Source organism: Camelus dromedarius, chromosome 6 (genome assembly GCF_036321535.1).
Source record: "Camelus dromedarius isolate mCamDro1 chromosome 6, mCamDro1.pat, whole genome shotgun sequence".
NCBI lineage: Eukaryota > Metazoa > Chordata > Mammalia > Artiodactyla > Camelidae > Camelus > Camelus dromedarius.
Window position 1 is genome coordinate 48980767 of NC_087441.1, and position 10920 is coordinate 48991686.

Genomic DNA, 10920 nt, shown 5'->3' on the forward strand with positions numbered 1-10920 from the left:
CCTGACTCTTCACTTGGGAAGGAAGATACAGTACCTGCAGACCCAGTGCTTTGGTGATTTGGGAAAAATGGCAGCAATGTGGTATCTTTCTGTCTGGAGATGATTCCATTTATCTTCAAGGATTTGCTTAACTCTAAAATCCCACTGGTACTTTACTTTCTTTTGGACATGTAAGAGACTATCTTGGAACATTTTTGTTTATTTGATTCGGATTTCTGGTTGTTCTGACATGGTTAGGAAGCTTAATAAGATTCTAGAGTGAGTTTCACAGCATCCTTCTACTTGTGAGCATAACCACGCCTAGACCTCTATGTCCTTTTGGAGACTGCTTCCTGGTTTAGCTGTGAGCTATTCATCTGGGCCATATGTTTGACATAATTAATAAATTTGTTCCTGAACTTCTCAGTGCTCTGGGGTTCAGAGAGTGAGGCAAATTAGATTATTTTATAAGGAATATAGCTATTCTTAATTAATAGACATGGGAAAATGAGAGTTTTTAGCACTGTTTATGAGGAGATGCAGGGATTACATAAAAATAGGGGAAAATACTGAAAAAAATTTGGAGGAAAAAAAAACTTGTAAATGAAATGAGCCTCTCAGGGACACACAGGTTCTCTTGTGTCTCTAATAGAGATTTCCTATTTCCTTGCTAATAGAACCTGGTTTTGTTGAAGAACTGACATGGATGTACAAAGAGAAGGTGGGCCCCACCACAAACTCTAGGATTTTTCTGTCCTTAAATCAACTGTGGAAATCTCTTTCTCCTTTTTCAGGGAGTGGTTTAAAGTTAGAAATCTGATCCAGTTCAGAATACTTAAAAGTCAGGGAATTCTGCTAAAGAACTGATAAGAGATTGAAAGAAATCCTCCCCTCCTGTCCCTTTTTACTTTGGAAATGGTTCTGCCTGTGGTAGTTTCGTGCACTTTGCAAACATATCGGGAAACAGAGAGTGGTGCAGAGCAGCTGGTCTACATCCCCGATGCTGGTGAGCATCTGAAGTAATGAGCCCCAGATTACTGCTGTCTGGATTTTTACCATGTGAAAGAAAAAAAACATTTACGTAGTTTAAGCCACTTTTAGTTTTAAAATTTTGTGGTGTGTGTGTCTGGTCAAAGAATTTGAACCTGCGAGAGTAAGGTAAGGTTATGTCCCTGCTGTCACTAAAGGGCCTTTTCACCTAACTAGGTGTATCGACATAACTGAATGACACTTCATTGTTTTCAGACTGTCCTCAGTAGAAGCCATAAGTTGGTGGCCCACTGGCCCTCAATTACACCTCATTGCTCTGCATACTGCATCACTCTTGTTAATTTTGCCACATACCTGTTATGTACTCACCCACTTTACATATTTACATAACCTGATGATCATATGACTTGAGCTTCCTGGTCAAAAGTGTACAAAATTAATCTTTGAAACACTTATGTAACCATGAGAGGTTTGAAAAGGAACATTTGGGATATTCTGAAATATTTTTTATATCAATTAACCACTAAATATTTATTCTAAGGTAATAAATAACCCATGCAAAAATGTAGATATTTAGTCTTTACAGTGGTGCTAATTTTAGTGATGAAATCATGAAACAGTTCTTAACTAATAATACTGTGGAATTTGCTCATTAAAATATGCTATATACAGTCATGAAAAAAAGTTATTTTTCTTCATTTGTTTTTCATACTTGTCCCAGTTTGATCTATTATGATAAGCAAAAGACAAAAGTAAAATAACTGATCCCTGGGAAGGAACACTTATGAATTATGTAAGACAATTTTATATAGATATAAAGCAGATGTATTTTATAAATTTTGGTCAACATCCATAAGCCTGTCATGGCTATTTATATACAGAATAAGCACTTGATCTCAATTTTGGGTGTACTTAACTGTATTTTTGGAAAATTTCTTGTGAAAATCTGCATATTTAACTTGCCAGCCAGATAAGGGAAGAAATTGACATGACTGAGGATGGTGAGGGAAATCGTGAGACACTCAAAAATGTGCAATAATTCTGTGAAACTATCCATCACTGACTTATCAGTTTAGAGTAACTTCTTATAAAGATGGCATAGCAGTCTCTATTCTTGGTTCTCCCACTTTGAGGCACTGGGAAAATATGATTTCTTTAAATTTACATTACCTTTTGATGATGATTATATCTGCCTCTAGTTACCTTCAAGTATTTGAAGATAAATGATAAGAATCTACGTGAATGCTCTTTGAAGAAAATATGACACTTGGTAAAATACCTTAAAATATATTGAAAAATGTGCTATTTTGGCCAAATGCTATTGATAGTTAGGATAATTATTGGTACAGTAGAGTATGCAAATAAATGAAAAATCTTTTGAAAATGCAATATTACATAAATTGAATTCAAATTTGTGTTTTTATATTAATTTTGCCACTGTTACATTTATCTTTAACCTCAGCCAAATGTCACATTGATAGTATGTTTTGCAAGTGAATTTTAATGAACTTCATAAATTTTAGATTAGAAATTGCTTACAATATTCCAATAAGGCAATAAAACATGACTTGTAGGATGGAAGAGCTGGCATCCACTAAGCCTTTCATTTATATTTTCTCTTAACCTTAAATCATACTTATGTATCCTAATCTTTAGTAGACAATGTTCCAACCAAGATAAGCAGGAACTCTCTAAAAGTTTATGCTTTTCAAAATAAAAAATGGTAGCATGTAGAATACTAGACTATAAACCTACCCACTCATGCCAAAGAAGTATGCAACCAAATAAGCAAGACTCTGTCATGGATACTTACATTCATGTTTCAGCTTTGTATGGTGTTTTGGAATGTAAGGATTGCTTAATGCTGTTGGTGGCTGGATGCCTTGGATTGAGGACTGAAAAGACATACAAAGTTTGGAATCAGGAACAAAAAAAAAGTAGAGAAAGAAAAGTTTATGTTGGTTAAGGGGAGAGTTTCCACAATTCATGATACTTAAGTGATATTGTAGTACAAGAAAAATGGAACTTTATATGTTTTTGGTTATGGCAACCTGATAAAAATGACAGAAACATCTTGCTTTCTACTAATGTCTTAGTGACCAAATGATGATAAGTTCTGGAAATTGGCCACTGTCAAGTAAGTTTAGATAACTGAGTATGGATTAGAGAAGAAAATACAGTTTAGAAAAAAAGAGCTTATTAGTTAAGGACAAATTACTTAACTATCCAGATCTTAGTTGCTTCATCTATAAAATGGACAGAGGAATATTTACCAAAAGATAAGAAAATATGTCAAGTTAGCTTAGGCAGCCCTGTGTAGAGCAACTGGAAGGTGGCCGGTGTGCTGTGGTGGTAATAGAAGTGGGGAGGAGCTGGAGAAGGGGAGCGCTGAGGTAGAGGAAGAGAAGAAAGGTACTGAGCAAGGACAAGAGGAAGAGGGCATGGGTTGCTGTGTTTATTGTCATGTGATCCACAAGAGCACATACTTTTAAGAAAGGGAAGCCATTAAGGTGTCCACTACAGAAAGTAGGAAAATCAAGCAATACATGGTATTTGATGTAAAAGGAATGTGATTCTCTTGAAAAAGAAGCAGGAGTATTGAAAAGAACAGTCATATTGGCTATCTTAAACTAAGTAGTGATAAAAATAAGAATGCTTGGATGTGGTAATTGGTGAGAGACTTGGAGCAGCCCCCTGTAATGATGGGGTCATGTCAGCAGACCGCACAGAGGCTAAACGTGTGACTATGATTGTTCCCAAATAACAGGGCATTTCATCTTTCAAGGGACAATATAATGCCATTTTGTGTTCTCAGAGCTAGCCTCTATGATGTCACAGGTCCTCCCTAAGTATCTGCCTTACATCACAGGACCCCTCACCATTTATTCATTTATTTAGCAGTGTGGAATAAAACCCACACAGTGAGATTCCTTCAAATGATTCCTTATGAGAAAATACTAATTTTATGGTGGCTGTATGGTATGATTTCCATGAAAACACTGAAGTATCCATGGTCAAATTAAAATAAATCACTAAAATTAACAAAGCTTAATATCTACTGCTAGAGTTGGACAGAAAATGCTAAACTTCACCTGCTTGAAAATCAAATTTAATAAGACTAAGATATTATTGAAGAAAAATTTAGAGAAATAGAAATGGTTTTGGATTGCCTTAGAAACAAAATTCAGAACTTAGTTGTTCTTAGAAGTAGCTGTTAAACAGAAACATTGTGTATTTTTTATATTTAGCTCTATAAAGGCTAAGCTTCAGCTGCTTTATTTGATGTATCTAGATTCCAATCAGGAACTTTAAAAATTGACAGCTTATATACTTATTGTTTTCCTCTAATGTAAAATAAATCTTAAATCTGTAGCCCACTATATATTTTAAAAGGAAGTGAACAGCTGCTACTCATTCACTACGGATTTATGGAGCGTTAATAAGTAAAGCTTCATTAAATCCTAGTGGCAAGCCACTTTCAGGTGACTGAAATGATTAGCCAGCCTTCAAACTGGCAAAACCTCTCTCTGTGCTCTCTAATATTTGGTTATTAAGTAGCTCTTCTTCTAAAAGAATTCATACATAGACTGTTTTTTGAAACAAGTATGACATTTTATAAACCATTAAAATCTTTTAAGGTAAGAGTTAAATTCGCAAATATTTTACTCATTCTGTAGAACACAGGACACAGTTCAGTTTATCCTCAACATACTTACCTCATCTAAAAATAACAGTCGGAAAAGTTGCTCCATAATTTTTTCTAAGGACTTAGGAATCTCACAACCCAGAGATTCACGCTAAATCGTTTTGTTCCAAGGAATGAGAGAACATTTCCAGAAATTTCAGGCTTGTCAAAAACATTAGTCACCTATTTAAAAATCCATTACCATGAAATCTAACTTTTAAGGAAGAAACACATTTATCAGCACCACTCGTACGCATTAAATATTCACCTAAAAATGCTGTTGTCTTGTTCCAATGGCACAAACTCAAAATATCATTCCTGTTTTATTTTTAAAGTTTTGAATTTATTATAATAAATTCAGTTAAATGTACTTATAAAGCATTTTTTAGGAAAGGAAAAATATTTGCTTATGAACCCCAACTTCGATTGTGAAACAAAAGTCTTTATCTTTTAAACAATTTTTCTGACAGCAAGAGCAAGTATGGCGGTACTGAGGATCCAGTGTTGCCTCAGTGGGCTCCCACTCGAGCAGGACCTAGTTGTCATTCCTAAAACTGAAGGCTTTGTTTGTAAGGGCTGTTAGTAACCTGATTAACAACTTGTTAACTAAACAATCATGTTGATAAAGGAGACATGATTACCTGTTCTCCTTAAATGTATTTGTATTTACTCTGAGTTCTCCTGGAAAATTCTGCACTGTAACATAAATAGGAGTTCTAAAATGTTCATCTTAGAGGATTTATTCTGGTTTGTGCTATGTGCTTAAAGAATCCTTTCTATACCTCCAGCATTATAAAGTTTCAATTAACACAGTCAACAGCATAATGAAAAGGTATAATGAAATAGGTCATAATAACTTTTCACAGACATGCCAAATAGATGGATAATGATTGCATTTTCTATACTTGTCTTAGTTTTAAATCACATGTCTATCTCAATAAATATTGAGTAATAGTCTCAGACCTGCAGACCTCATTTCTGTGTGAAATTTGAAAGGCTTGTGTATTTTATGTGTAGAATTTTTTTTAAGTTTTGTACTGGCACAAATTTAGTTTGTGTAATAGCGTAAGCTGCTGAATTTATTTAAAAAGGGAAGGAACAGAATACAGTTAGGAAGTGTTGATGGTTCACCTGCAGGGTAAGACTGGGCAGTATCAGTCACATTACCACATTACTAGGAGGTGGCAGCTCACTAAATTTTTTCACTATTAGTGATTTTCAGATTTTTAAAAAAGTTTCTTTAGCACCTCACTATTTACAGATTTTCCCCCAAATATTCTCTTAGGTGACTCTCACAACAGTGTGTAAAAAAGACAGGACACATGCCTTTATTCCTTAATTTCCATGTGAGGAAATTAAAGGAGAGAGGAGTCACGTGACATACCCCTAAACTAGGCAGAGAAAACAGTGTCTTCCACTGCTGGTTCAATGGTCTCCTCATTGCATTACTGCTTTCTTGATTTTCTAGGAAAGAGTGTTTCCTGATACAGTATTTTGGATACATCCTGTGCTGATCTGGAGCTGGCAAAAGAATAGAGAAGGTAAGGCAGACTTACTGGGTGTATAATTCTGAAAATAAACTGCGCATTATTTATCTCTATCATGTAAGGCTACGTTCCTGGTTCTTACTTCTAAACTAATTTGAATAAGGAAGAAAAGATCTCACTGGAATCTCTGCAGATGCCTTTGAAATGTTTAGAAGGCACTAGAGAAAACTTTTTTTTTTTTAATACTTTGAAAAATTCTATTTGGTCTTGGAATCTACATAGTCCTGAAAACTTGTGAGTACTTATATTCTATCCAGGTCAGTGGAGAGTTAGGGGCATGTCACTCTAGCAAGAATGTGCACTCTAATAATAGTTACTAAAAAATTATGTAAAACACAAGGCAGAAAAAAAAATTAAATAAAATGACAAATAGAACAAAGTATTATTTTAATAGATTCTACTTCTGTAAATTAAATTTTACTTTGAAAAGGTATGTATCATAAAAAGGAGATATTTTGTGCTTTAAATATTTTTATTTTATTCAAACAAATTAAGAAAAGCATTTTCTGCAAGTGCCCTGTATGTCCACAAATGATAGAACCAACATTAAATTTTGGCAGATTCAACATTTACCCTTATTTAGCTCACAATGAAGATAGCGGGTTGAAATCTATATATTAACATTTTATGTATTCCTCTTAAAGACCACTGCAGTGCTCGGGAGAGTTTTTGTTTCATATGTAGAAAATTCACTTGGTTTTAAATATTGCTGAGATTGTAAAAACAAAATGTGGAAGAAAATGTTGGATCATGTAATTAACTATGTATACGATTTCTAGCAAATTGAAGTTTAAAGTTTTATACTAGAATCATCATTCTTAAAATAGACATTTCTATGTGAAAGTTTTCTGCTGTGTCTGTGAGTTCATGGAGATACTGGATGTAGGAAAAATGTATATATGACTTTTAAGATAAACAATTAATGCGAAACATCTACAATTGATTGGCTGGAGGGGGCCAGGCAGGATAAAACTCACTTCCTCTTCCATCTTTAAAAAAAAAAAAAGTTAATTAAAATACATAGCTTGCACTTTGGTAAAAATCCAAACATGAGAACTTCTTATTTATATAGTTTTATAAGGTATGTCAATATTCCTGAATTCTGGAATTTATCATATGATTCATTGCTTTCATTGCAGATGGTGGATTTTTGTTCTAGTATAGAAATGGATTACTCTTGTGGTTTTATGAATTATCCAATAGGCAACCTTATTTATTTACTTTTGTGTATTTTTCTGATTTCCTTGATTTTTGATTGGTGCTAATAGTCATATTTTTTTAAATTATGCATTTAGACTTTGAGATAATGAAAAAAATTTCCTTCACTTTCATTCTCCTTTCCACTGGCAACATGTGTTTAGTCTTCTGAAATCTAATCTTTCCTTCATCATTGTAAACTGCAGTAATTTTCCTCAAAGAAATTATGCTAAATTTAGATTTAGCATAATCTGTCCTCTTCTTAATTTAGAAGATTTATCATTTATAAGCCATTTATTTAGCACTTATTCTTAATTTGAATATATTTTATCTAATACTGTTGTTTAATTTTCATTTAAAAGTTGCATGTAGGCTTATGGCTCATTGCATAACCAGATAACAAGCAAGAACAATGTTTTATGCTTTTCTGTATTATCTTTTGTTAACTTACTTTCTTTAGACACAATATGTATAGATTCTAAAGGTGAACTCACACACCCTGCATGGGCCAGTTACTTTGGATGAAACCAGCTTTGTCCACTCACCCATGGACCAAACATATATTACCATTTTCTTTTTGTGCCATTACGTAAGTGGGGTTGCGGTGTGTGATATATTTCTTTGACTGATTCATTTATCCTGGCAACAGTCCATATCCATCATTCACTGTGTTGTAGAGACCATGCCTTTGGTAAAATGCCCTACGATTTTTTCAGGCACAGTTCAACTGTAACTTCCATAAGGGTAATTTTTTCCCAGCTTTGTTCTTGTTCTTCTGTTTTAGTTCTTTTACTTAAAACTTTTCTGTAGTCTTAGAAGAACCTGCAATTTTTTAATTTGTAGAAAAGCATAATTTTAACTATAATTAATTCTATTTTATAACTATTCCACATCATTTAGGTGTGAATATTTTGCTCTTTCATAGACTGGTTGTAACCTGCTCTGTAGTTTACCCAAATTTATGTTTACTCAAACTGTGTGCATTTTTCTTTAGCGTTGCAATCACTTTTACAGTATTTTATTCTACGCTAGTCATCACATAAATATTTACAACTGGCATTTAAAAAATGTTTTCTTTTAATTTAAGATATATGAAATGAAAAGGCAAAACTCTAGAGATGACTAAAAGACCAGTGGTTGCCAGGGGTGGCGGGTGGGGTAGGGATGAATAGGCCAAGCGCAGGGAATTTTTAGGGCAGTGAAAAATACTCTATTTGATATTATAATGGTGGATATATGTCATTATACATTTGTCCAAAACCATTAGAATGTACAACACCAAGAGTGAACCCTTAGGTAAACTGTGGATTTTGGGTGATTATGTATATGTCAGTGTAGGTTCATCTTTGGTAACAAATGCACCATTTTCACGAGTAATGCTGATAATAGGGGAGATTATGCATGTATTGGGGCAGAGGGTATATGGGAAGTCTCTGTTTTTTCCTCTAGATTTTGTTGTGAACCTTAAACCGCTCTAAAAATTATAAAAATTTTAAAATATTTTTAAAATATAAAATAAATCATATGAACTGTGCTTCTCAGAAAAATGATATTTTAAGAGTACATTTATAATTCTTATTCTTAAATGCATTTGGAAATGAACAAAAGAAAATGGAACAATTTTTAATCCTTATTTTTATTAAATCTATATGCCACAGATTTATTTCAAAGCCTTGAGCCAAAAAGAATACAGATTATCCCCAAATTAAATAAAGACAAAGAAAATACATGTATCATTACCCTCTGAGCAGCAGTGTGGTGAAAAATAATTCTAAAAATGGAATCCACAACACACACACACACACACACACACACACACACGCGGCACCTCAACACTGAGTGGCAAAAACTGGCTGTAAGGGGAAAGCTGGAGCCTAGTTCTTTGGAGCTTCTTTTCCCAACAGGGATAATTAGCCCTCTGTGACCTCATGATGGGGTTAGACCAGCATCTAAGCAGAGTCTTATGAGTAAAAATCAAGTAATATGAGAGTATGGCCCCAAATCTGGTGCTAGTTAGCCCCTCATTGCAAGAACACTAGCAAGATATGCAATTTTCCCAAGGACTATTTCCAGTCACCTCAGTTAACTGGTAATAATTCAGAGCCAGCATTCATTGACCCAGCAGGGCTTGGTTTATGCACAGGATAGAGATGCCATCACCTTCTCACTTCAGCTTCCTCACTTCCAGCTCCATCCCTGGTGTTTCTTCTTTAGGTTTCTATGTCCATCTGTTCTTGGTCACAGGATGTCCAGTCTTCATTTTCTATTAATGTTAATTTCAATTTGATACACTGTTACCATTTTTAGGGCAATCCAGAGACTTAATTTTTCAGAAGATGGAGAATCAAGCCAATTAAAGAAATTCTCCTGAGATACTTGGTAAAACTTTTATCTTGCAGCACATTCTTAGGCCTCTCCTTATAACTGCTCTGTCTCATGTTCTGTACTAGTCAGTCCTTCCAATTCTTTGCAAAATTCCTACTTTGTGTGAAATTGTTAGGCTTTCTTGTGCTCCCCTATGTCCATTACCCTGTCTACTTATACAGATAGAAAAATATTATTTATTCATTTTATAATATGTGCTTTTAATAGAAGAAATATATAACCTGAAAATATAAACATACCTATATGTATATTTATTTATAAATATATACATATATATTTGTATTTTGAAATACAAATTATGCTCAAATAAAAATATAAATATGAACAAACTACTTTTTGAAGGGATTTAGACATTTTATTTCCATTTATTCTTTCTTATTTATAACATCTTTATGGTCTTAATCTTTAAAGTATGGCCTTATTATAAGAAAGACCACCAACATTAAATAATACAGAATTTAAAAATGAAAGTTGTCACTACTGTTCTTTCCCAAGAGAAAAGTCACTCAGATAGCGAACAAGTGTGCTCCCCAGAAAGTAACTCTTTGCCCCTCTCTCTCTCCCTCTCTCACCCTCTTTCCCTCTCAAACTCCCCCAGCTAGCCAGTTTTCTGCTTAGTATCTAAACATCTAATATTTACAGATATGATATTATGTTATATCTTTGAGTATAATCTTACAGTGAAGTCCACAGTAATATATACAGTAATCAAATTTGGATATACTACAGTTGGCAGTTAGCTTCCATCTTCTACCTGGCTTTAGTTCTCAGCTGGAGAAAAACTAGTATTTTCATCTTTTGGAGATGGACAGAGAAATAGGAAGTAACTCAGACTTGGAAGGCAGGGAGGCAAATAATGAGTAGTTGATTTCCCAGTATTCTTGTCGTCCAGTATTCCTGTATTAAGCCAATAGAACTTGCTATAAGCAGAAAGAGAGTTCTCAGTTAGCCACAAAGCCTAGAATTAAGCCATTTGGTATTTGGTCTGGAGAGGACAACTACCTATACGAGCTGCTACCAGAGGACTTGGTCATGTGGTAGGACTCTAAACTCTTGTGGGAGGGGGGGTAAGGTAGGCTCTTCCTGGTCATTTCACTAACTTGAAATAATGTGACTCAGTGTTTTGTATGATTAAAT

General features: G+C 34.1%; 1 long non-coding RNA gene across 1 annotated transcript in view; it reads left to right on the plus strand.

Moving 5' to 3' along the window:
* Window positions 1-6254, plus strand: part of LOC116154360 (uncharacterized) — a 676189-nt gene extending 669935 nt beyond the window's left edge. The window contains exon 8 of the long non-coding RNA XR_010381289.1: window positions 6123-6254. This is a non-coding gene — a long non-coding RNA (uncharacterized LOC116154360). The remainder of the gene's footprint in view (window positions 1-6122) is intronic.
* Window positions 6255-10920: the final 4666 nt, after the last annotated feature.